Source organism: Apis mellifera, linkage group LG4 (assembly GCF_003254395.2).
Source record: "Apis mellifera strain DH4 linkage group LG4, Amel_HAv3.1, whole genome shotgun sequence".
In the NCBI taxonomy this organism is placed as follows: domain Eukaryota; kingdom Metazoa; phylum Arthropoda; class Insecta; order Hymenoptera; family Apidae; genus Apis; species Apis mellifera.
The window spans coordinates 4681518-4708741 of NC_037641.1; the positions used below are offsets into that span (position 1 = coordinate 4681518).

The 27224-nt window shown below is 36.7% G+C and overlaps 1 protein-coding gene, 2 long non-coding RNA genes and 3 other non-coding genes across 10 annotated transcripts in view; 2 read left to right on the forward strand and 4 right to left on the reverse strand.

The window, feature by feature from the left end:
• Positions 1 to 27224, reverse strand: part of LOC411048 (sestrin homolog) — a 151836-nt gene that overhangs the window by 51432 nt on the left and 73180 nt on the right. The gene's annotated exons all lie outside the window — the stretch shown is intronic.
• TRNAK-UUU lies at positions 13968 to 14040 on the reverse strand. The gene has a single exon. It is a non-coding gene; the product is annotated as a tRNA-Lys (tRNA).
• On the reverse strand, positions 14133 to 14205 carry TRNAK-UUU. The gene has a single exon. It is a non-coding gene; the product is annotated as a tRNA-Lys (tRNA).
• LOC102655966 lies at positions 15519 to 18504 on the reverse strand. Of its 2 annotated transcripts, XR_003304581.1 has the most exons (3): positions 17439 to 18504; positions 16427 to 17053; positions 15519 to 16025 (listed from the first exon to the last, which is right to left on the reverse strand). It is a non-coding gene; the product is annotated as an uncharacterized LOC102655966 (long non-coding RNA). The 2 variants fall into 2 exon arrangements; XR_408757.3 differs by having other exon boundaries at positions 16427 to 18504.
• LOC113218740 lies at positions 19391 to 26228 on the forward strand. Its single transcript, XR_003304583.1, has 2 exons — positions 19391 to 25533; positions 25606 to 26228. It is a non-coding gene; the product is annotated as an uncharacterized LOC113218740 (long non-coding RNA).
• On the forward strand, positions 22140 to 22212 carry TRNAK-CUU. Its single transcript has one exon. It is a non-coding gene; the product is annotated as a tRNA-Lys (tRNA).

Genomic DNA, 27224 nt, shown 5'->3' on the forward strand with positions numbered 1-27224 from the left:
GAGAAGAGGGTGGTGGTCCTCTCGACCAGTCGACTCTCAGATCTCGTTTGTCGATCTTTCCAAGATATATTGATTTAAGAACGTCGTAACGTTCGTTCGCTGTTTTATGAAAATTTGTGCAAATTGAAATCGTCGTGGACGTCGAATGAACGTCGAAGAACGACGAATCATTGTCGTTAAAAATCCATCGTTTTCAGAGAACGGGAACAAAAGTGAGTCGGCAAAGCGTGGAGGAAAATGGATGATTAAAATTAGAGGAAAGGAAAGAAAGATCCATTCTTTTAATAAATTTTTCTTCGTGAAAATAAATCTCGAATATTATATAGTCTTCGTTGATTTTAATGAAATTTTAGATGCAACGAACGAGATTGTTTTACAATAATTAACAATTAAAATATAAAACAATCCCATATTTCCATAATAAAAAGACCAAAAATTTTCCAAACGATCTATTTATAGAATTAAACGATTTCTTTTTTTTTTTTTCTTCAAATATACAACTCTACAATAACTCTTCTTTGAAATAGAAGATAAGAGGCAACGAGACACTGTTTGCGATATAATACGGTCAATAGGCTAGGATACGTTACCGAGGAAAAATAGGAGGAAAGAAAGAAGGAAAGAAAGAAAAGAAACGAAAAAACGGCGTGAAACGATTCAGAAAGATCGTTTTTGTATTTTTCTCTCGGCTATTACACGTTAGGAACGCGGCACAGGGAAAACCTGTTCGCCTCCCCAACCCTCCTCCCCCATGTCCAGGTTAATTTCTACCCTTGGCAACCGTCTTGGAAAATTCCACGAACCTTTTTTTTTTACCTGGAACACGATGGATGATTCCTTCCAAGGAGAGACCCTTACGAGAAACGCCCCCTGCACCCTCGTTTCGTACCCAAGAATACAGGTAGCCAGGCCACCAAACCGTGGAGAGAAATTTTAAAACGACAATGGATCGTGTATACTCCCATACCCTGTACATTATACATCCTGTACCACAAAACTGAAAACTTGAATCATTGGAGCATCATTCTTTATGATAGGAATGAATAGAATTAGGAGATGGTTTCGAAAAATAAATAAAATCTTCCAACTTTATCCAAATCTAATAATATTTAAATAGTACTAAAAAGGTATTAAGATTACCTTTATTTAAAAATTTAAAAATTTATTACCTTTCACTATCAAAAGTTTAAAGTTCATCGACAATTCCAAGCTAATACTAGAAATCAGAAATTGTATAAAACTTTTAACATGTTATTGGCGATAATTGAATACCAATTAAATGGATGGAACTTTATGGAATTTAAGATAGAGAGAGAGAAAGAATAAATTTTTAAAAAGAGAGAACAATTCTAGTTACGACTCTATAAATTCTCTTGTTTTTGTTATAAGACACGTACATTGTCGAGACATCTTACTTGCAAATTGCGACATTATGCGAATAATTAAACGATTTTTAGAAAGAAGAATAGAAAAGAATCGAAACGAGAGATGGGATTAAGATGGTTTCAAGCTCGAGGTGAAAAGTGGAATGGACACTTTGATAATTTCGTTCGAATGGTGGACAACTGAATGATCCTGAACGAAGAATCCAATTTCGGAATTTTCTTGGATGGAAAATCAACGCGCGATAACAATTGACCGTCGACAATTACGGATTTACATATTTTATTCGCATATAGGCATGTGACACAGAAAATTTTGCATGCATTTGTCATACTTGTTTTGCAGTATAAATTATGTAGATCGTAACCTTATTAAAGCTTTTCATACGGAATGACATATTCCATATTTCAAAATACGCTGTAAACAATTAAAGTTTCATTACAATTGAAAGATTCGTAACGAAAACATTTTAATTTTACCTTTCTTTCCTTTTTTTTCTTATCAGAAGAATAGTAAAATACCCGTTCTCTAATCCTCTTGTCTTCCATCTTACAATTACACATCTAATCGAGTAACAAAATTCTTATACATTGAAATCGTTCGATTCAAACTTTCCTTGACAAAAATCATTATATACAATTTCTATGAATTTTATATTTAATCACATCCTCCATACCTAATCACAATCGTGAAATTGTAACAAACCATATCGAATAAAATTATACAAGAATTATACTCGATTAAACTATACTCACATTCCCTTTTAATAAAGCGCAACATTTCTCTGGAATCTCGTTACCAAATCACGTTCTTCCTAACTTTAGGGATCAACGTATCCATATCCAATTTGTGAGAAATAACGAGCGAGGAGAAAAAAAATTCTATGGACAAATTTCACGAGTCGAGCTTCTGGATTCTTAAAGAAGGTAAACAGCGAAAGAGCGATAAACGGCAGCAAACACGGGAGAGGAATGTCTCGATTTGATTTCTCCGATGGAACAACATCGTTTACGCTTTCACGGGACGTTTAGCCGAGCGTGTGTTTGGGCAGGCGAGGCGAACCGGCCCGATTAATGCAAATATTATTGCCCTCGTTACGCTCCCGCCTTCTCTCTGTTCATATAATTCGATTATTTTTAAGCGGCCGCGTACAATTAAGCCACGTAGCGTAACACCGACGATATTATGCCCGTTCGAGGGTCAGCCTTTTCCATTGTGACGGTTAATTAAATGCAAAAAAAAGAACCGCGTGCGTGCACGATCTCTCGATTGAAAAACTGCATCTAAAACAATAAACAAAATAATTAGAAGTATGTCGAAGATTCGTCGAACAGCGTATTGGAAAAAATTCTTGTATACTTATTTTCCAGGAAAAATCTTCATCTACCTTCTCCAACTTGTCGATCGAACAACAAGTTTTTGATTTTCGTTCAAAATTCGTAGATTAATAAGTATGGCTTGAATCGAGGCGATATTTGTCCGTGGAATTCGATAATTGGAAAGAGTAAAGAAGGAAAATAAAATAGGAGAAAGAGAGGGAGCTCGAAGTCTGGGGATAATAAATTATTTAAAGGAAACGCGATAGAAAAGAACAGTATATCGGAATAATAACACGTTCGAGCACAGCAAAACTTTCCTACTGAAAAGTGGAAACATATTTCTCCTCCCCTCTCTATCGTTTAATTAATCAATTGATTAATTCCTTACGAATGAAAAAGTTAAAAAACCGCAAGAAAATGGATTCTCTGTTGACTCGTCGATATTACGATCTCTGTTTCTATTCTCCTCCCCCGTTTAAAACGCTCGCTGTCGTAAACACATGAAGGAGAAGATGAAAATTCTCGATACGAGCCTCGAGTATTTTATTCGAGGAAGAGAGAGGGAAGAAAATAATAAATCATCATTTCCGGATTTGCGAAAACAAGGTGCGAGGAAAATAAGGTGTGATCGAACATCTGATCAACATTGTTCTCGCGATCGATAAAACGAAAATAAGTTGCGAAACACATTTCTTCTCTCTCTCTCTCTCTCTCTCTCTTCATTTAGAGGAATCATGGATAGCTAAATTTCGAATACAATTCGTTATTTCGAATTGACGATAAAATATTTGGCGCAAAAAATTAAAGGGGGGGCTAAATTCGGGCAAGGAACGATGTTCCTTGTCACTTTTAAAAAGGCATACCGATTGTATTTATACACCATCGTACAGGAATTCGACCAAGAATGTGCCGAAAACACTTGGTGACTACCATCTGTTGTTTGCCAAGCTTTCATGCATCTTGTCGACCGTTACTCAGACAGACGCGACATGGATTTTACGTAAATGTTATGTATAACAACTTTTTTTATAAATGTGACGTGTTCCGCGTAAAATCAGGACGGGGGTATTGCACGACATTGAGTCGATCGAATAAATTCATTATGCATGGATGTGGGTGTATAAACCTCAGGTTTTAACATCCACAATTTGGAGTTATATAATACACGTTAAATATACATATATTTATACTCGTATTTATACCCGTGCCAGTGGCAAATTTTCAATTCGATAATTTATGAAACTATGAAAGTCTGTACCAAGAAGAAAAAGAAAATAAGATAATTTATACGAGATCGAGATTATTGATTTGTCAATATTTACGTCAAAACGTATATTTATTTCGTTTTCGATAAGATTAGATTAACGATCGAAAGTTCGATTGTGAAAATAATAAAACGCATGAAATTGCGATAATGTTGAATTCCAAACTGCTTGAATTTTCGTGCAACCCAATAATGGTTTTCTTTTTTTTAAAAAAAAAGAAAAGTATCTCGTGAGGAAGTGTATCGAAAAAAAGAAAAAAATAGATGTGGAAAATAAGCCTGAAAATCGAGAGAGAAAAAGAGAGAGAGAGAGAGAAAGAAAGAAACAAAGCAAAACAAAACAAAGGGATCCAAAGGAACAATGAGGCAACCATTGTGCTCTGCTCGTGAAACGCAGACACACCTGTAACGACGACACGCTGCTCGTCGTTCGTAAAAACATCCCATCCAGGTAGACGAACGAAAAACGCATTCTCTCAAATCATAAAGGTATTTCCATATGATAATACATCACCGAACTGTATAACCCTATTGAATACAAAAGATTTGAATTTTTCTGAAGCTTTTCATCGAGAGAAGAACAACAAATAAAAAAAAAATACGTACGTACAAACACGAAGAGGATTGACAAGAGACGTGGAAAAATTACTAATTTCGTAAATTTAAAAAAAAAAGGAACGAATCTTACTTAAATACGAACGAATCCTAAAAATAGTGCATCACCTTGACCGACGACGTGCAGTATTTGCGTCAACGTGATACGAGAATGGAAGCATTGATATTTTAAACAAAATATAAATTACGTTCATTTTTCCTTGAGGTTATTTTCGAGAATCAAATTTAAGGAGGGAAGGGGACCAACGACAATGATAAGTCAATTAACGAAACGTTCAATCACCATTTTTAACGATCTTCTACGGTCCATAAAATAAAATCATCCCACGAAATCTCACTAACTGCACGAGTAGTAGTAATGCATCTACATGGATACAAAACATAGAATTAAAAATAAAATGAACACGCAAATATAATATGACTTTTCAAGGGGATGATTGAATTGAAAAATCTAAAAGGCAGGAGGAAAGAGAAGAGTGAAAAAAATTACGAATAAAAAATTAAATTACTATTATATGCTTTCAACGAGAGTTGAGATTTGCACAGTTCGATATATTAGTGAAAAATCACTAAGATATAAGGTTCCTGGAGGCAGACGTAAACGCTAAGGAGGAAAGTTTTCAAACCGGAAATGACGCGGGATCGATGTGAAATTTTTCTTCGCGTTAAGTAGAACGATCATAAATCACCAACAATGACGGATGGAAAGGATGCAACCGATCGTTTATATTGGCACTAATCGTGCGATCAGCACGGCATCAAGACCGTCCTGTCATGCCGTACGGCTACTCCCGTATTCATGTTATGCACGGCTATGCGTCGCATTGTGTACACGTTGCACATGCAACTGCAGATATATGCACATGCATTTAGCTCGGGTCCGATATCTCTTGCGTGCGTATGCACATCGTTGCAATATTAGCCCCGCGTTCCTCTCTTTTCGTTCCGTTACCAGGCCCTAGGGAACACTAGATCTCTCTCGTGTGAACAAGGTTACCCTAAGATTTCCCTAGCGTAGCAAAAGATGACGTTACGCAGAGTTACGCGCATCATCCGAGAATTAGTAATACATCAGGATATAGCATCACGAATTATGCGCCTAATTGATAATACAAAAAGGGTTTTATCGATAACCTAATCTCAATCAAATTCCCTGAGATGAGCACTGACGTAAAACTTAAATTTTTGGGAATGAAACGAGAAGAAAAGAACAAGTTACTCTATAGGAATTTAATAATATACGATATTATTACCATTTGTTGAGATTCGATTTTCTTCCTTTTTTTTTTCAATTTCAATTTCCTGCAGAAATAAATCAACTTTACAAAGAATCAACGTGCATCAATATGATTTGAGCAACATAAAAGTATTGCGTCAGGTCATCATCAGTCCTAAATCTTCACCAACGGCCCAAAACCTGTTCCGCCTCTGCTCCTACTACCACTACTACGTCATCCTCTACGTTCCCCCCTTAAAAGCCTGCCTGTGTTTTCTATACTTACTTCTGATCTAATCTACCCGGCGAGGAAAGATTCATCTTCTTATTTTAGCCAGTGAATTAGGCTGCGGTTATAGCGGTTTTCCGTCACAATCTAACAAACACGCCAGGAACAAATCAAACAAATAGATTCTCCGAGAGCGAGATTGGTCACAGATGTCCCGACGACATTTGTCCCATAACTTAGCCGAACTTGGGTCGGTTAAGAAAAAGAGAAGAGAAGAACTCGCGTCGAAGCAACCGCAGCTTCAATTCACCGTATTTCACGATTAAACGTTCGCGTGGATATAATCGGCGATGGGCAACAACGTGGCACAACGTGCTCCACCGTGGAAAAGTTCCACAGGAAATTTACGTAATTCGTACAGCAACGCGTTCGTGTTACCGAGATATTAATTCCTCCTAATACACACGGATCGTACACAAAATCATTAACCCTGGAAACTTATCTTGACAAAATAATCCTTCCGTTACTATAATTACACTCAAGTACAAATGGATCAAATAAAATTCAAATAATTCGAATCAAAATAAAATTGATGCTTCCCAAAAAAATATACATAAAATATACATCTTTTAAAAATTTCTAAAACAACAAACGACTACATAACGATCACGTAAACTAATTAGAACGAAATGGAATCCTGTTATCGAATTCGAGAAAAACACATGAAGCAAGTTTCTCTTCAAAAATACCAAACTGAGTGAACCGAAAGCGTCAAATTTACATCCCCCACGGTATCTAACGTTGCGAAGCGTCGAGCATCGTCGCCCTTGACGCGGCGTGGCGCAACAATTGCCGCAATTACGCCACCAGAGATAAGATTACGTAAAAGCGCGAGTTTGGCCGGTCTAGAGCTCCTCTAGAGGAGGGAACGAAAAAAAAGGAGGAAACGGCGTGGACAAGGGAAAAAACGATGCACGCAGGGGGAGAGGCGCGGGGAAGAGAGAGGAGGAGGAGGACGCTCGACGAAAAGCGAGGGAGAGTCGAGAGGAGGGAAACGAAGGAAGGAACGAGAGGGATAGAAAGGCGCGAGAGAGGGATCCGTATGACTGCTGGCACCAAGCAGTCTGCTCCGCTCACCTCGCCATTCCCGCGAGCAATGCCAGCCTCCCGAGATTGCCGGCTCGCCACTTGACTCGTTCACGAACGTTCACGAACACGTACGAGGCGTACGTACACATACTCGCACACTTCGATAGTGCGTGCGTGCAGTGGTGTGTGCATACTACGACCATGTCGCTAGCTGTTGCCCCAGAGGAGAGTCGGTCCCTCCTTACTACTTTGCCCACCACCGACATCCAACTACGCACCAATATACCGGCAGTTTCTTTCGTGGAACACGTGTTCACTGAGTGAGGCTCCCCTATCGAGGGGAGGCACGCCCCTTTCGAGGGGAGGGGAAACGGGATAACCGTTTTCCCGTCGGCTCGCTTGAGGAAAAGCGAGAGATGATCTCCAAGTAAAAAATACTGTTTGCTTTTCTCTTTTCCCTTCCTCTCACCCATTTCTCTCTGTCTTTCTCTTTCTCTCCACTTTCCGTGTTTACGGATTAAATTTTCACCGTCGCGTATCCGGCATCGGTTAAAATTCGATGATAGAGCGTTATCTTTATAAGCTTGCCCTTATCGGGCAAGTTATGTCGAGCAAATCCGTGAAATTTAATTTCGACAGCGTTGTGGAAAAAAAACTCATTCGTTCCTCGAAGGATGCGATAGTTCGATAAGAATTCTCTGTCAAAAATGGGACGAGATGAGATTTTTTACCAAGCAGAAGTCTTCTTCCTTTCCCTCTTCTTTTTGGGGAAAAAGAAAGAGAGGAAAAAAAATTTGTCGACACGGTTGAAGATCGATCGCGATGAGAAAACATCGTTCCCGACGCGTACGTTGTACAAACGTAAACGAAATTGGAGGAGTGGATAGTGGAGGAGAGAGAGGAATACGAATAGAACGTGGGAAAAGTAAGTAAGAGAACGGAGTAAGGTCGAATGGAACGACGCGCGATACGGCTCGATTCTAAATTTGGTCGGACCATGGAGAGAAGCGTGGACGGAAAGAGTAGTGGCAGCCACGAAGGGAAAAGCAAGCATGGTGGTGGGGTAAGGTGCACTCGAACAGACCGTTCATTGTCTGCCATGGATCCACTGTATAATACGCCTCGTTCTAATTCCTTTCCTGTTTACGTTGCTTCACGACCACTGTACTGTGTACGCGTGGCACATTTCTTTTTTTTCTTCTCCCCTCCCCTTTTCCTCGATCACCACACGTTTTATATCCTATTCAATCGAATAATTCTCGTTTCAACTGCAATATAAAAAATACGTATAATTAATTAGTGGGATGCGATGTTTCGTATAAATGGAAATAATAATAAAATCCGATTACGTAAATATCGATTTTCTTGGCAAAGGAAGAAACATTGATTAATTCAATTTATTCCTCGCAAGAAATAAAATCCCATTTTCCTAACCTTGACATTTCTCCAACTCCTATTTAAATATCTAAAACACAATGGTATTGCAAAAATTTAATTTCACCGTTGTTATTTATAGCAGAACAGAGCCCCCCCTCTTACCCACACGCTTTACCTAAACATTATCCGATTGCCAGAATCGGAACGTCGGTCGAATAATAATCGCCTGCGCGAAAATAATCCGTGACGTAATATATAATTAATTCACAAGGAAGCAAGCTTCTATCTTAATTGGAGTCACGTGGCGCAAACTTTCCGTCGCTTTTCCAGCCCATTATCGTGATTCATGTTATTCGCTCGGAGATAGCTCAGACATTCGCAGATAAAATTGCACAAGGTCCCCAGATAATCGTCGCCTACTTCAACGTCGTCGTGTTTTCGAAATTTCTTTTTTCCTCCTCCTCCTCCTTCTTTTTCTTTTTTTTTTTTCGACGCGGCTCCAACCAAGGGTTGGACACAATAAGAGAGGAGAACGGGAGAGAAATGTTAACGATTTACAAAGCGACGTCGAACCGCCACGGGTCGTAACTTCGGGGGCCGCAGGAGCGCAGGTGTCGCCGGAAGTCGTTTTACGAGCGAACGGAAACGGTAAATCGGAGCACGGCCTTCGCCGTGGGCCTGAAGGGGGAAACGTGCCTGAGAGAAGAGAGGAAGAGGAACGGTTACTCGGTATAAATTTTCATCGAACACGACATGATTGCGTAATTAATAATGTAAATAACGTTCCATCCTAAGACTCCTCCCCAATTATTGTTATTCAGAGATAAATTTAAGTTTTTCATCGAGATGAAAAATAATATCACTGAAACTGGATATTTTGGTATGTAAGTACGATTTATATCTGAATATAAATGAATGGGAAAAATAATTGTGCAATAGAAGATTATGCTACGATCGCACGATTTATAAATCACGAATATATATATATTCGTGATAAGATTTTTTCTATTATTAATTAATTTCTGTTATCCAATAAAAAAATTGCAGAAAAATTTATACTCTAGAGAGAATATATCTAGATATGATAAAAGATATTTATTTCTGGACCTCTCTCTCCCTCTATCTCTCTCTCTAAAAAGAAAAAAAAGATTCCTCGATACATTATCAACATTAGCCCATATCATTATCGGATCAAAAATTTCTGACGAGATTGGAAGTATTTTCTTATAATTCATTCCCGATAACGGATGCTTGCGCAACAATTTCGCTAACCCAAAAATATAATTTTATCCTACACTTAATAATACCGTTCTCTTATAATCACGATTTAAAAGGCGGTTTATAATTTTCCATTAAATTAAAGAAAAACAACACGTCGGTAATGCACGTCGGTAAATATAAATATTAATCATAATATTTCCTCGTTAAAGCCGTGTAAAAAATTACCACGTGTACGTGGAAAGGAACGTGGATACTAAAAGAGAGAGAGAGAGACAGAAAGAGAGAAAAAGTCGAAGAATCAAAGGAGTATCTGGGATCATTGCAAATTCGTACGTGACCAAGCTCACGTTTACCTAGAAACGTTGAAAAACAGTGTGGTTGCGAGCCACCGCTTTAAAGGATCGGGGCAAGCACGCTCTGCAAGCTCTTGAATAGATTCAATCGTCGGGAGTGTCTTCTCGGAAATACTCGGATGCATTTAAATGCCCCCTCGGTCAAATAAACAGGTCGCCAGTTGAATACCGATCGCCCGCCCCGATATCATTTTTGCATTCGAATCGCCGCCATCATCTTCCGCCACGTCACGTTTTTATCACGCGCGTATTCGACCAATAATTGTTCCAATAATTGCCCGTTTTTTAATTGCATTCGTTCCTTTCGTAACGTTCTTGATCTCCCCGCCCACCAAATCAAATCACCATCGTGATTTTTCACGATATGGAAATTATGCCAAGCTTCTAATTGATTTCTCATTGTTCGCTCTCCAAGGCACACGTTTCCTCGAGTACGTATTTATTTCCTCCAAGATCGAATAGATCTTCTCTAATGCGGTAATACGATTTCGTATCACGTTTCACGATTTGTATCTTTCGAACAATTTCTCCTTCTTCTTTCCAAATGGAATCTGCGTTACGATAAGGTAAGATTAATTAGTGATTGAACTACAATTTGGAACTCATTGTTATATATATAATTTAATTTAGAAAAAAAGATAAAAAACTTCACGGATCATCACTCTTCACGTAATGAAATTTTCTAAATCTATATAATCCATTTATATATTTACCTATTCTAAAACTCATTAAATCAAAAAAAAAAAAAAAGAAGAAAAAACAAAACGAGGCATCTCATTTTACATTCATCGCGAGCAAACCTACTCGAAAGAGTGATTCAACAAACAGAGAGAGAGAGAGAGAAGCATATACATCTTAACCTTGATCACCGAACAAATGTGCTAATATTGATGTAGCGCGGCAAGAGACGTGAAATAATTGCATCGGTTGGCGATACCGGAAAGAAAAAAAAGAAAAAAAGCGATGCCACACGTCACACACGTTCGTGGGACGAATAGAGAAGTAGTCCGCGCGGTGAGTAATCGATAATGCCAACGGACAATGGACAATATAATTACAGACAGTGAGAGGAGTTGCCGCCTATGATCGATCTATAATCTCTCGTAAAAAGCTTCAAGGACGATGCCCCGAAGCGTTTCGCGGGTCTTTGCCAAGGACACGGATCGCTTGTCCATCTTTGAACGGGATTGCATCATAATCCTCCCTTCCCCTCCCTTCACACAATCTTGTCGACGCGGTGTCTGTAAGTATCGTAAAAAAATGCGGAAAAATACCACGAGCCGGTAACGATTTTTCATTGGAAAAAGGCGGAATGACACGTTCGAGAATGGAAGAATTCTCGTGCAAATCGATTTCGGTAATTGCACTCGAAGTGCTTTTATCACCAATGTTACGAGAAAGAAGAAAATCAAGAAACTTCGGGGATGCCGATAATCCGATTTTCAAGGTCCTCAAAATTTTTTGGCTCACTTTCGAAAATTGAGAACAATTTACAAGAGGATTCGAATAGTTGGACACGATTTCGTGTACGAGCGGAAAGGGAGATGCTCAAAAAATTATTAATATTCTGGGAAACGTGGGTATCCCCCAAACTCTGTCCCGAGAAAAATTGCCAAGCGGGAAAGAGAATCGAGGAAGAGGATTGGGAATTGGAAGAGGAGAGGTTCCTAGGAGCTCGCTGCTAGCAGGAATCCGGGTGATCACGGTAGAAAGCGTAAATAGCCCGGGCCGAGATAAAATGAAAAACAAACGTCCCGTTTGACGTAACGCCACGTGGTGTATACGCATACACGCGTACACGCGTACACGTGGTGTTTGTGTGAAAAGAAACGGGGTTCACAGAAACGAAATTTACGAGGGCCGAGGAGATCTGCTCGAGGAGAGACATGTGCGTACACGGGAGCTTTCTTTCGAGGGAGGAGGAGGAGGAGGAATGGGAGAGGAGGGTGGGAAAAAACGTGGGAGCAACTGTCGGCACCACGCGTGTGTATACGTACACACGTTTACGCGTGTGCACAGTGTGTTAGAGGTCTCTCTCTCTATGCGGAGAGACAAAAGAACTCGCGGGGATACGACGACGACGACATCGTTAAAGAACGTCGCCGGGGGGAAAAAATAACCAGCTGACGGTACAATAAACTGAAAATGTCCGTACGAATGCAGCACGATCATTAAATTCATGGAAAAACAAATAAATGCGTTCTACGAAACTTGTCTCTCCAACCCATTATTTATTCATAGTGGCGTTAGTTTCGAGTTTACCGTCCAATTACCGAAGCCATACTTCTTCCATTGTAAATTACTTTTTTTAACGTTCTTCTTTACGTTCCTATTTTTTTTTTCTTTCTTCCTTTTTTTTTTGTTATTTTGCACGTTACACGTGCGTTATATATATTACGTTATTGTGTAAACGTCTTGGGTTATTTCCGAAAGAAAAGACTTAACGGGAAGTTGTAGTTTAAGACAGCGGAGATAAGACATTTTTGAATTAAAACTAATTATTCCCTACTTAACGGTATTTTTCGTCGATAAGGACGAAGTAAAAGCGGGGGGGAAAAAAAGAAAAAAAGGAAAAAAGGAAAACGTCTTTATTAACGTGATGATAAACGTCATCGTGCAGGCAAAGTGTTTGGCCGTCAACGCAAATCTCATTGTATACCGATTTATCACGATATCTGCATAAACATGCAATTTCAATCGGAAATGAGAAGGCTAGATTTTAATAAACACTCTGATGAAATTTTTCGTCGATTTACATGTATAACCCGTGTAATCAATATTTCCACTATAGATATGGCGAGGGTGGGAGGGGGGGAGGCGCGATTCTTGCACAATTCCTCTTGTTTTTCGACTTCGTTCGCATTTGGAACTAGATAAGAACTACACATGACGACGATTTTTGCCTCGACCGTTCCCTGCAGTTACGTACATGTGTATACGTGTATATATACATGTATATATGCATATATACGATCGGTCACGATGTAACTGGGAAAAATGAAATATTTCATGCGACGATAAAACGCTTGAAAGCTTATATATATATACATATACATATATAGATGCACGTGTGCGTTTCATTTGCATTTATACAAATCCTATTCAAGCGCCGTCGTTTTGTATTCGTACGCGTAGCACGTTGAAAAAGCATCGCGTTTCCCTTATTATTCGACTACTATGAAAAACCTGTCTCCCTTTGAATCAGATTAGATAACTACGATTCGACACGATCCCACGAAACGATTCACGAAAAAGTTGGTTACGTTTCCGAGTTTTTCTCGAGCTTCTAAAATCGATCGACAAATATTTGAAATTGTGCGAATATAACCGTGAAAAAAAAATGAAAAACGAAAAATCATGATCATCTATTCGTTGCTATGTTAATTTCGATGTTATTCTAATGTTAATGTTAATTGTGAATAATGGCCAATAATTTTAATATTTTTACCAAATATCGTAAGAATATGACGGTTTTTATGGAGCAGGCTAAAGTATGGTAAATTGCAACTTTTACTAAGAATAAAGCAAACGTGTTTTCAATGACCCCGATTCTTCATATTTTTTTTCCCCTCCCTACGTGTAGGAAAATATCGGTGCTGAATTACACCGCCGCTGCCGTGATATTTCTAGTGTGGATGTGCGATTGGAAACCAGTATGCAAACGTATTCCCTATTATGGTAGTAAATATGAAACGGGATCGCCTCGAAAATATTCGCATTATTAGGAATACAATGTGTTACGTAATGTCTTATTCTTAGTTACCAGTAGTTACAAATTTCCAAAAGAAATTAATGAAAAACGTGTTTAAATCATTTTGTAAAATTCAATAAATCATTGTATAACGTTATACGATTTATTTGAGGCATTGTTAAATAAATATTCGAATAAAAAAAAAGAACTCGCCCGAACAGGGACTCGAACCCTGGACCCTCAGATTAAAAGTCTGATGCTCTACCGACTGAGCTATCCGGGCGATGAAAGAATATGCCCTTCTAGCCTGTTATAACCTACACTATTCCGGCTTCGTTCGAAATAAACGGGCACGTAAAGGAAAAAAAGATAACTCGCCCGAACAGGGACTCGAACCCTGGACCCTCAGATTAAAAGTCTGATGCTCTACCGACTGAGCTATCCAGGCGATGGAAACTAATTCTCCCATAATGCAACCAATGCTTCGTGACAAACTTTTACAACGACAATTTCTTTTTAAACAATCGTGAATTTTTCATAAACTTTTTTTCAACGAAGAATTAAATTCTTCTCTTCGTTATTTTTTTTTTTCTAACCAATAATATTCTTTCGTGCGAAATAATAACGTATGCATTGATCGTTCGTCGTTCGGTAAAATGATAATTTTAAAAATTATAATTAAATAGTGAATCAACGTTAAACGTGAATCAGTATTTATAGTATCCTAGTTTATCACGATACATTGATCGATGCTATAACCTTCGACTTGCACGAACCGCTATGAATATATAACAAAAAGAAAAAGAAATAAAGTGGAGAAATAAAGTCTGATGTCGGCAATCGAGGGCCCGAGGTTCACGATTTTTTAACCCACGTAATCATCGATGATGAACTATTAATCCAGTTGAAGCTAGAGGCGTGCTAATTACGGCTTAATCGTGGCATGATATTAAACACGCCTCGTTGAATTTTATCTTTTCTTTCGCATATTGATAACGAAGAATTGAGCCGGGAATCGAGACAGCTGCGAACATGTTTTTTTAATAAACATCAAATTCTTTTGCGAGAATTCGGCTATTTGTATCGAGAATTAATCGCCTACGGGTTCTTCCATTATTGTATCAATTTTTTTTTTATTCAAAAATAAAAATCTCTATTGAGAAATAATTTAATTATTTCATCGTAATCTCATTATCGATATTAGAATTATTAAAACTGTCAAAATGATGGATTTCGGATTTTTTTTTTTTTTTTTACTTTACAAAAAAGATTATATTCAAAAATATGTTTTGAATATATAATGAAAATATAATATAATGAATATATAATGAAAAAAAAATAAGGAAAATAGATGAGCTTACTCTAATCTTGAAAAGATCTAAGAAAATTACTACGTATCTGTGTAATTTAACAATTTTATTATGTAAATCAGAAAATTAATTTTATTTTTTTTTTTTTCGAGATCATAAAACGAAATAAAATTATTTCTCCAAGCATTTCTTCTTCTTTGTTTTTACTGAATTTTATAAAATTCGATATAAAATATATGATTTCTTGTCGTGTACAATATTTTCTCTTTGAACAATTAGGCTCTCGTCCAAATAACAAATATACAAATATTGCTACTTTTTACTACATCCAATTTTTTAAAAATATTCAAGATGGCCGAATATTTTGACAATCAAATTATGACGAAAATGTTACTAAAAAAAAAAATCCTTTTCAAAAATTTAAAAGCTTTCGATAAACCTCTCTTTTTTTTTTAATTTTCTTCGAGATTAATATTATATTTTCCATTTTGTTTATACGCCAACAACAAATTGATTCGATTAAGAGAAAAAATCTCGTTCCACTGAAAAGACTTATTAATCTTTTCAAGCTTCAAGATTAAAAGTATTCTAATTATAATACATTATTAACATTCCACGACGAATACCAGGACGAAATCAAATGGAGAAAAATGAGACACAGCCTTGACACGAGAGGAGCACAGCCCGTGTTGTTTCACTAACGAGAATCGGGATTATCGTCGACTAATTAATTATCCACGGCTTTAACTTGGAAGACATTTTTCCACGAATCCTCAAATCCAATTTTTCCGTAATATCTCTCTGCCCTCTGCACCATCGCTGTTTCGCAATTCTCTTTAATCGCCTTTTATAACTTCATGATTCCTAGCAAATTGGTCTCTCGTGAAAATATCTTTTCACTCGTTCCTCGGCTAATTATCGTTGCCCTCGTATCCAACGTTTACGTCTTTTTCGCTTGCTAGAAGAAATTCCAATGCGTATAATTCGTCGAATAATTCACGCTGATAACTATACGAAAAATATCTCGATAGCAAAACTACGTAAGTAGGGTAAACTGAGGAGAAATACGCGATACGTTAACGTCTTGTTATAATACGATCATAATTAAATTCCTATTATTATACTTCCATAGATATTCGAAAATTAATACTTCGAAAAATAAGATCTAATTTCTTTTTTCAATTTTAAAATTTTCCTCAAATGTTAAAAATGAACACGCGTTGAAATTTTGAATTTTGATTTACATTATCCCAAATTACCATCCCAAAGTTTCGTTAAAAATAAAAAAAACCGTATCATTGTATAACGCGAACAAGAATGAAACCTCTACAATTTCGAAGATTTTATTTTTTTTTTTACCTTCTCCCTTGAGATTCGAGTTACTTCAATCGTATTAGAACTGGCTACCGTCGTTTCCTAATAAAAGCAAAACGAAACAACAGGGGGAGAAAGAGAGAGTAGTACATCCGGCACGACTCGACCCAATATGTTGTTCCCTGTAATTGACTTTGTTCGGCCGGAGCCAGTCGGTTAGGTTCGAAACCAACGCCTTTCTTTTTAAAATCTCTTTTCGTCGTTTTTTCCTTTTTTTTTTTTACCAAGCATCGATCGCGTCTCGATGAACGATCACTTTGCAAAAACGAGTTTCGCCATTGGCCAGGGCTTTGTGACAAAGTCCACGGGGCCGATCATCCGGGAAAACGCGTCACGGTTCACGCGACACCGTGGCACGGATTACTTCGATCCGATTTTCCAGATCCACGATTCGATCGAGATCGAGGGGATCGAATCATTGTGGATGGAACGTTAGGCGAACGTTCGGAGTCATCGTCCAGCGAACGAGGAGGTCTCTCTCTCTCTCTGTCTCTCTTTCTCTCTGTCTCTCTTGGCTTCGAGCCACTGACTTCCCGATGTGTCAAGCTCTCAATATTAGAAGTTAGGCGGGCCACCTTTGTTCGGTAATCACTTCTCTTGGAACATGGTTTCCTAAGAGTTTCGAGAAAGAAACTTTTGAGCGAAATTGTGGTTAAAAGCGAATTTAAAATAGAACTTTGAAATGGAAAATGAGCGAGTGTATTATTATGGAATATTAGGATGAAGTTTTGAGAAAAGTCTTTCTATGTAAAAGATTAAATAATTCGAAAATTTTCGAATAAAATTTGAAATTTTACTCCATCTATTAATACAAAGCTATATTTAAAAAAAAAGCTTTGAAGATTTATTACACTAAAAAAAAAAAATTGGTCTCTATACAATCGATTATGCTCCATACACACGCTCAAAGTTTCATTAAAAGCAACAATTTGATCGTTGATTTTAATGGCTTGTTAAATTGAAAACAAGAGACGAAAAATTTTATGACTAATCGTACCTCTCACTTTAGAAATTTTTCGGAATTTTTTTTTTTAATTTAAATTATACGAAGCCAATTAAAAGTGTGCACAAGGAAATCGCGCGATGAAAATTTTCTTACGCTACTTTTTTTAAATACTTTTTCAAATCCTTGGCCATAATAATTCCCTTCATATTTCTTTTTCAATTTCACAAAATTCTATTTAAGGCAAATTCCCAATTTACGAAACTGTCGAGAATTAATTAATTCGAAGAAAAATCTGGGAGGATCAGATCTGTATTTAATTCAACAAGGTATTATTAATTTATTAAACTGTGTCACTGTTGCAAAATAAATGAATTCTTCATTTATTAAATAATTATATACCACGTGTGCGCAAGGCCTTTCCCCTTTTTTTCCCCCAAATTCTTCGTAAAATATGAAACGTTATTACGTTATTCACGTGCAAATGGACTCTTATTGATTGAATGAAAAATCATGGACCGGTGGAGATAATTAAAACCGTTATTGCATAAACAACTTGGCCATATAAATTTGCTTATCTTGAACAGGTTCGCGCAAATGGAATTTACCATATTTTCGAATATAAACAGTTTAACAGTTTCTTGTTACTTTCTCTGTAAAAAAGAAAAAGAAATTAGAACCTCTTCTTTTTGCACTCGCAAGAAAAATATTAACTCGATTAATTCTTCTTTTTATCCCCTTTGTATATACAATTAATACTCCATGTAAATCACTTTTTCTTTCTTTTTTTTTTTTCGTAAACGTTAAACGCTGGTTATACAATCTCTCCTATTATAAAAATTTTAAGCGTTTTTGTACAAAAAAAAAACTTCTGCGATATAAAATACGCGTAAAATAATTGCCGATTAAATATATAAATTCTTTTTTTCTCTCTACACACATCCATTCCCAAGATTATTAAATTTCTCTCCTATATTCCCAACTATCCTTTAAAAATTAAATATAAAAAAAAAACGTTGCGTCGTTCGCACACGCGTTATCAAATTTACCAAACACAATATTGCAATTATCTTTTATAACAATTCTATGTTAATTAAATAACAAGCGTAATAACAAATTTAATTACGCGATCTTTCTCTTCTTTTTCTTTTTTTTCTTTCTTCCCCCAATCTGAATCACGCGGTTCGTTAAAAAAAACTAAGCCTCTATTTTAAAATTCAATCGATCGAATAATTTTCTCAAATCAAATAATTTAAATAAATTTCTACAATCGTGATTTCGACGCGTCCCCCGTGAATCGTCGCGATCGACTAAGTAATAATAATAACAGCGGAGCGAGCGTGGCGCGTACAATGTTATGTTTATATATTGGGATTATAATATCGTTAATTACGTAGTTCTCGTTATCCTTCTCGTTTGCCTTTTAAATAATAACACATGGAAGGCGCGCGATCGTTAATTTATTACCGTATACACACCAAGTCTATTAATCACTGAGAAGGAGAGAACGACTCGTTCGCGGAAACGACGTATCAATCGTCGAAGGAGAGTGGTGTTTTTTCCATCGTATACGTGGATCTGAACACGTTCGTAATGATCGATGCACGACTTTTTCAACTTTTTCGGTTTAAACGTATCGAAGGAATTTTCGTGAAATGGATGTGTATTAATAGTTTCGTACTATTAGGAAAAAGAAAGGAAAGAATAAAAATTTACAATTCTTCGAGAGGCAAACAACAAATAGAAAAAGTCGATATGTAAAAATATCGATCGAGGCTTATTATTTATCGAGTTGACGAGCAATTGAAGCGAGATCGAAGCGAGATCAAGAGGAAAAAGAGCGAGATCTGCATTCTGCGAATTTAAAAAATTCTAATACGATGAATAAGCCTTAAAATTTATTTCTACATACTTGATTTTTGCATTCATTTCGATGCAAATATCAATATATTAATATTCTGTATATAAAATATGATTGTAAAAAGTATTTGTACATTATTGTTTCATTTATATTATATCATTTACGCCTTTCTTTAATTATCTAAACCTGTTAAATTTCATCAATCTACTTTATTCCAATTCCTTAATAAATTCACCCCGAGAAAGAAAAAAGAAAAGCTCGATTCGAACATTTCTCGAAACCGATACCGATACTGCCAATACTTTTATATTCGTCTAACTTTATATAATTTGAACTTGTCAGTCACAAATAGGTATAAGAAAGAAGAGAAAGCGGAACACTTCGTGCAAGACGTGTTTTATAACACTTGCAGTCATTTATCTTAATTTTTCGACATTTTTATTTATTTTCCTTTTCTTTTTTTTTTTTTCACACTCTAAGTAATCTAGATTAATTTTACCTCTTCTAAAATTTCAATCGTAAAACCAACCAACCAACCAACCCTCTTCGACAACCGATTAATCCAACTTTTGCCCAACGATCTCACGTATCGAATCTAATAGATATCTTCTTAAATTCAACGTATATTTCTACATCTATCTATCGATTCCAATATTAATAATAATAATATACGTTAATTTTATTTAAAAAAATCTCCAAACCAACGATCTCAAACACGTACGAATCTAATGGATATCTTCTTAATTCAACGTGTATTTCTATATCTATCTATTAGTTAGATTAATCTAACTTTTGCCCAACGATCTCAAACACGCGTATCGAATCTAATGGATATCTTCTTAAATTCAACGTGTATTTCTACAGATCTATCGATTCCAATAATAATAATAATATAAATTAATTATATTTAAAAAATCTCCAAACCAACGATCTCAAACACGTGTATCGAATCTAATGGATATCTTCTTAAATCCAACGTATATTTCTACATCTATCTATCGATTCCAATATTAATAATAATAATAATATACGTTAATCATATTTAAAAAAATCTCCAAACCAACGATCTCAAACACGTGTATCGAATCTAATGGATATCTTCTTAAATCCAACGTATATTTCTACATCTATCTATCGATTCCAATATTAATAATAATAATAATATACGTTAATCATATTTAAAAAAATCTCCAAACCAACGATCTCAAACACGTGTATCGAATCTAATGGATATCTTCTTAAATTCAACGTGTATTTCTACATCTATCTATCGATTCCAATATTAATAATAATAATAATATACGTTAATCATATTTAAAAAATCTCCGTAATCTATATTAATTTTACCTCTTCTAAAATTTCAATCGTGAAACCAACCAACCCGCTTGGACAATCGATTAATCCAACTTTTGCCCAACGATCTCAAACACGCGTATCGAATCTAATGGATATCTTTTTAAATCCAACGTATATTTCTACAGATCTATCGATTCCAATAATAATAATAATAATATAAATTAATTATATTTAAAAAATCTCCAAACCAACGATCTCAAACACGCGTATCGAATCTAATGGATATCTTCTTAATTCAACGTGTATTTCTACATCTATCTATTAGTTAGATTAATCCAACTCTTGTCCATGGTCTCATGTATCGAATCTAATAGATATCTTCTTAAATCCAACGTATATTTCTACAGATCTATTCCAATAATAATAATAATAATAATAATAATATAAATTAATTATATTTAAAAAAATCTCCAAACCAACGATCTCAAACACGCGTATCGAATCTAATGGATATCTTCTTAATTCAACATATATTCTACATATATTTCTACATCTATCTATTAGTTAGATTAATCCAACTCTTGTCCACGGTCTCATGTATCGAATCTAATGGATATCTTCTTAAATCCAACATATATTTCTACAGATCTATCGATTCCAATAATAATAATAATAATAATAATAATAATATACGTTAATTATATTTAAAAAAAAAAGAACGATATGATAACATTAATCCTGGTCGAAAATCCTGGGAAATAATCTGCCATGGATCGCGGTACAATTCACCCTTATACTACAACGCCTACTATTTACACGACATCTCATCGCGGGCTTATCTCATCGCGGATCGTATCGAAGATCCATTAGAAGCTCGTAAATACATGTGCGCATATGCGCGCACGTCGGAAAGCACGGTGATTAACCCAGAAAACCCGATGATCGTACATCGACCTGCGAGTGTACTCGCGGCGAGAGAGCAAGATACAGAGAGGAAGAAGGGGGAGCAGCCTGTTTCTAAGAATCTCAACGTGCTAGCAACCATCCCTTGGATGCTTGCCAAGCATCGGCCTATCGCAAATATAGGCGGTTAATGCTCGCCTCACACCGAATCTCCTCTCCCTCTCCCTGTTTCTCAAGGAAATTCATTGCTCCAAGACATCCACCAAGGCGTCCCCTTTGATCCGCGGCGGATGGTGCGTCGTTCTTTGATGTTGTTTTCGATATAACAATAAAAAGAGGGGGGGGAAAAAAAAGAGCGTCGATGATAATGTCAAAGAACCGAGGTTCGTGATAAGGCATCGTCGTTATCAATCGTTTTTTAATACCTTCTCTTTTAAGGTAAAGATCTACTATCGTCCAATGGTATTGTTTGTCGAGAGATAAAAGAATAAACAACGATTAGGCTCGTTTGATCAATTAAATCCTTGAATAAGCTTAGAAATATTGGTACAACGATTTCTTTGATCGGGTCGTTTCGGCGTCTTTACGGCCTTATCAGATACGTTTGCAGGGTGTATTTAACTGTTAATTGTTCGAAATATTTTTCCTCAAGATATTCGATTCCCAAGAGAAAGCGTGCTCGTGTTGGCAAGGTGGCCCGGCTAGCTCAGTCGGTAGAGCATGAGACTCTTAATCTCAGGGTCGTGGGTTCGAGCCCCACGTTGGGCGACGCCAAATTTCTTTTTTTTCTCTTTAAAAATATCGAAAAATCACGCAACATCGAGATACGCAAGACTGAAGCTTTCAATTCCATCGATAGATCCCAGATAACTTTGATCTTCTCGCTCAAGATTAATTTTCCGAATATATTTTAATATTTTCTATAAAAATTCGACGTCGAAATCATCGACTTATATATTTCATAAATTTGTATACGTATTTGACTCCTGTTTTACTTTATTCATATCTCGATAAAAATGGGTTCTGTCCACGAATCGAACCGTCTCGGTAATTTTCCCGAGATCTGAAACAGGAAGCCGATGTAATGTGAATAACAAAAATCATCGTAATCTTATCAGAATCGAGAGGCACGCGAAGGTAACGATTCTCACATGTTTGGTTCGAAGAGAGAGAGAGAGAGAAAAAAGGCACACCTGACACATCAGCAGCGTGACAAATCCGATTTCGTCCGATCGAAATAACCAGACGCGATGGCGTGATGTAACACGTTCGTGCGTTACATACGAGATCAGAACGTTTCTTCGAACGCGTCAGATTCGTGGGATCCTTTAATGGATCTCCCTTGATCCTCCGTGCTTGCCTAATATTATCTAAGAAATTGGATAATAAATCCTATTTACCAATTAAGGAAGTTTTGTCGTTTCTCTTCTACGAGAGAGAGAAAAATATACAATAACACATCCATTTGTTAAAACACACTTGTGTAATTCTGACGGACGAATAATTTTCTTTCTCCATTCTGCTTAATAGTAAGCTATCAATTCCGAGGAATTCCAACTAAGAAAGTCTTCCGTCAGTTTATGAAAAATAATTTGTTCGTAAAATTTGTGCAAATTCACTGTATTATAAAAAGTGAATTGATCTCCCCACTCTTTGATTATTTTCAAAGAATATCGTAATAATAATTAACCGAGGAAATTCTTTTTCACGAAAATTGAAAATTTACCGCGTAAAATAAATCAACGTTAATAAAACTCGTAATAATCCACAAAACGGCTGCGAACGATCGAGAATTAAGATTATATCCGTGATGAATTATACTTGGAACGTTGCACGAATGTCACAATGGATAAAAAATTTTCCTTCCACTCTCATTCTCCCGGACAATTTCTTCGGACAATTATTATATACACGAAATTACGATCTCTTCTATTTATCATCTACGATACGTCATTGCATATCATTACAATATCACGATTTCTCTCGAAAGAGATCTCTCACGCCTATACGCAACTATCAGAAACATCCGATTTACATCATCCCCCTTCGTTCTTTTATATCCAATCAAAAAAAAAAGAAAAAGAAAAATCTTCCATTCGAAACGCTCTCTCGCGAGCACGAACGCGAATTAAAATTTAAAATCAATCTTCCTTCCGCGTTTCCTCCCTTCCATCTACCAAAAAAAAGAAAGAAAGAACAACGAATCTATCTTGATTATTCGGTGTAAAGATTCTCCTTCTCCCCAAAAGAAGGGAGAGGCAGAAAGAAAAGAAAGAAGCGAAGAGTTCAGGACAGGTGCGCAGAGCCTGAGGTGAGGAATCTTTGGAGGGAAGAGGAGGAGGAGGAGGTGGAAAGAAGAAAGATGGAAAGAGGGGAATGTTGAATAGGAGGTGAGATCGAAACGGTGCGGAATAGAAGGCCGGGGTGCCAGGTGTTTCGGAAAGTTATTTTTGATTGCAGTTCCGATGCAGAGGGGGATAGGGCTGGTCCACGGAGTCGTGTATTTTTAGGTGGTGCACGGCATGCGGCACACCACCGCAACGTTTTCGACACGACCCGAAATAAAGTGTTTATCGAACTCGACTCGCTAGAGAGAGAGAGAGAGAGAGTGTGTGTGTGTGTGTGTGTGTGTGTGAGGATCGTAATCAACAGCCTCTCGCGTCCCTGGCCGGCGAAAGTAGATCGGTTTACGGTATCGTGTAGGGAGACAATGCGTAATTAATAGCCCGTGACTCTTTCCGCTTCCTATCCACGCTCCTCCGATGTGCAACAACACGTACTTGGATCTGATTGAAATCGATATTCCACCATCAAGTATTTAATGTATTATAAAATTAGATGAATTGCGTGCATCTGGATTGGATAGTAATGTGATGCATCTAAGGGAGAAAGGTTGAGTTAATTGCTGACTCTCGCTACTGTGCTCGTTGCATAACTTACGTTTCTTTGTACTCTCGTTTATTTCCTTATATCTCGAAAATTTGTTGTATATGTTTCGAATACTTTGTATCCCAAATGCATCACAAGTATCTGTAATTTTCTTAAAATTGGAAATAGAAAAGGTGGACGAAAGAAGAAATTCTAGAGCGTGGTGTGATTCTTATAAATATGAAATCGTATGATTAATTAGCCTAGAGAAGAATGCGTAGAACGGAAAATAAAATTCTACGATATTTTTTTCTTTTTTTTATTAAGATATACCGGTTTTTAAAGAGATTTTTTTCACGAATATTTAGACAAGAAATAGGGTGTTCGAGATATTCCACGATCAGATTTTGTACAAGTTTCGAAAAAACGGAGCGATCACTTACCCCACACGTGCTAATTCGCCAACATTTTTGTTCATCCAAGCGTTTAAATTCTAAACGTGTATATTTATATTTTTGTATATATTTATACCTGTATATTCCTCATCAATAAAACATCTAAACTCCACGTAATGGCCACCTCCAACGCTATCACGTGTAATCAAGCATCGATTCCGAGGGTACAACTAACTGGTGTAAAATTATCCTTAAAAATGGCATAATTAGATATCGCGGTTAATAATCGTATTAGACGACCTTACGTATAAATCGAAAGAGTCTGGAAAAATACATTTTTGTACAATTTTTACAAACTTACGAAAGAAAACGTGTTCGTTCAACTCGATAATGAACTAAGAATATGTGGAATTATGTATCTGGGTCATAGTGCTCGCGCCAGTATATAAATAATTAATTCTATATAACATTTGCAAAATTATTTTACCTCGTGTGCATTTCGTAATTTTTTTGTTACGATATAAAAATAGCTTTTCTTTTTTCAACGTTTTTCCTAGAGAAATTAATGCGTAGTAGTACGAGAGATCATTCTATCATCTCTGCTAATTGAAATATATATATATACATACATCTCAATTTGTTTAAATTATATTTTACAATCCATTCTTTTCTCTCTCTCTCTCTCTCTCTGTTTAAGTATTTCTCGAAAAACTTGTCTTGCGCAAATAAAAAACGATAAGAAAAATTGAAAAGGAAAAGATAAAGTAACGACAGATATGAATAATAACGTAAGATATTCATTCGCGTAAAGATATACCTAACTAATGTACGTAATACGAAAAAATATTTGTTTGCCCCGATCCCACAATATCCACAATCTAATCGCTAACTCTTACAGCGCCGAAACGGCAAACACCAATTCGGATTCCTCGATTGACGGAGCGAGACGAGAATTATAACCACTGTTTACAGAGAGGCATAATAAACGCACAGATAAAAAGTGGGCTCTTGGGAAGAGAGAAGAAAAATTTCACGCACGTGTCACGAACGGTCGGAAGGGAGATAGACGTATAACGAAAAACGATCCTCGCTAAACGACTTTATCTACGATTTATCGCGGATCGAGAAGAATTCACGGGTGGTGGGAGTCGATGAAAGTAGTTGCCACGGGGTCGACACGTGATAATGCCAACCCATGGGCTTCGAGGAACGCACGTGTTCAAAGAGGAATGGCGAAAATGCCGCTCCAAAGTGGCCACGACGACACGGATGCCGTTTTGTAAACGCGTCCGGGTACACAGCTATTTTCCGACTGTCCTAATTCCAACGTGAGACTGTTTGCCGGCAGATTTTCATGGGTTCGAAACGGAAAACAATTACTTCGGCCGGATTACGCTTCTCTCGGGGGAGAGGAGAAAACATTATTGTTATCAGATTGGTTGCTTCGATAACGTGGAAATGCCATTCTTTCTGACGCTATATTTTGTAAGATCGATATTAAATAATATTAATAAAAAATATTTAATCATACGTTATATTTATTTAGCGTGGTAATAATTAATTTTCATTAAAAATATTCATCAAATTAATGTTCAAATAACAACCTAATATAATTTACATTCACAGTTTAGTTTCTATATCGACGTGTTTACTCTAACGTACGTCACAACAACTAACGTAACTAACACATTAATTTTTGCATCAGAAAGATACCGACTTGTTCCAATTGTTACATAATATAATCAAACCAAGGGAACCAACTTCTCAAGTTTCTTTTCGTTCCCAATAATTAATCAACACGGTCACGCAGCAACCGGAGGATCAAGTTTGGCATCCGTCCATCCTATCGAGATATTATTATTATTATTATTGTTTCTTACTTTAACAAATTCACAAGATGTTGGAATTCGCGTGTGACGCAACGCCATGAATTCCAATATACATTAAAAAAAAAGAAGAAAAAGCAAACGTGTGCGCAACAATACGCAATGTTTTCGAGTTTCCCATTTGTATCAACTTGTTTGAAAACAAGTTGAATAACACGTAATAACGCAACAGGCTACTTACTTACTTACACGAGGAAAAATAACGTTCACGTTAGAGAGGCCGAGATTTATCTACGCGACTGAATGACGCGTAAAATTTCTGGTATTTGTGTTGAATAGGACGGGGGAGGCTGAAAATAGTTGGCTCTGTTATTTCAATAAGTTCTGCACAACACGCACAACGTTCGGTCACCGATGGTAACGAGGCTTTCCGCGATCCTGTTGTTGGATGGACTCCATTGTCGCGTATATTCAACCGACTGTGAAAATGGCCCCCCTAAAATATTGCAAAAGGCACGTTTCCAATGCGTACGCGCGTACTTCGAAAAACATTGCGCACAGCACACACACGGATAACGGATGTAATAATAATAGAGACGAGAAAATTGATCGACTTTCGGCTACGTGTTTTTACTACGCGCAAGGGTGGTAAGAGGGTGCACCGAGTTTACAGTCATTTTACTTAATCGCA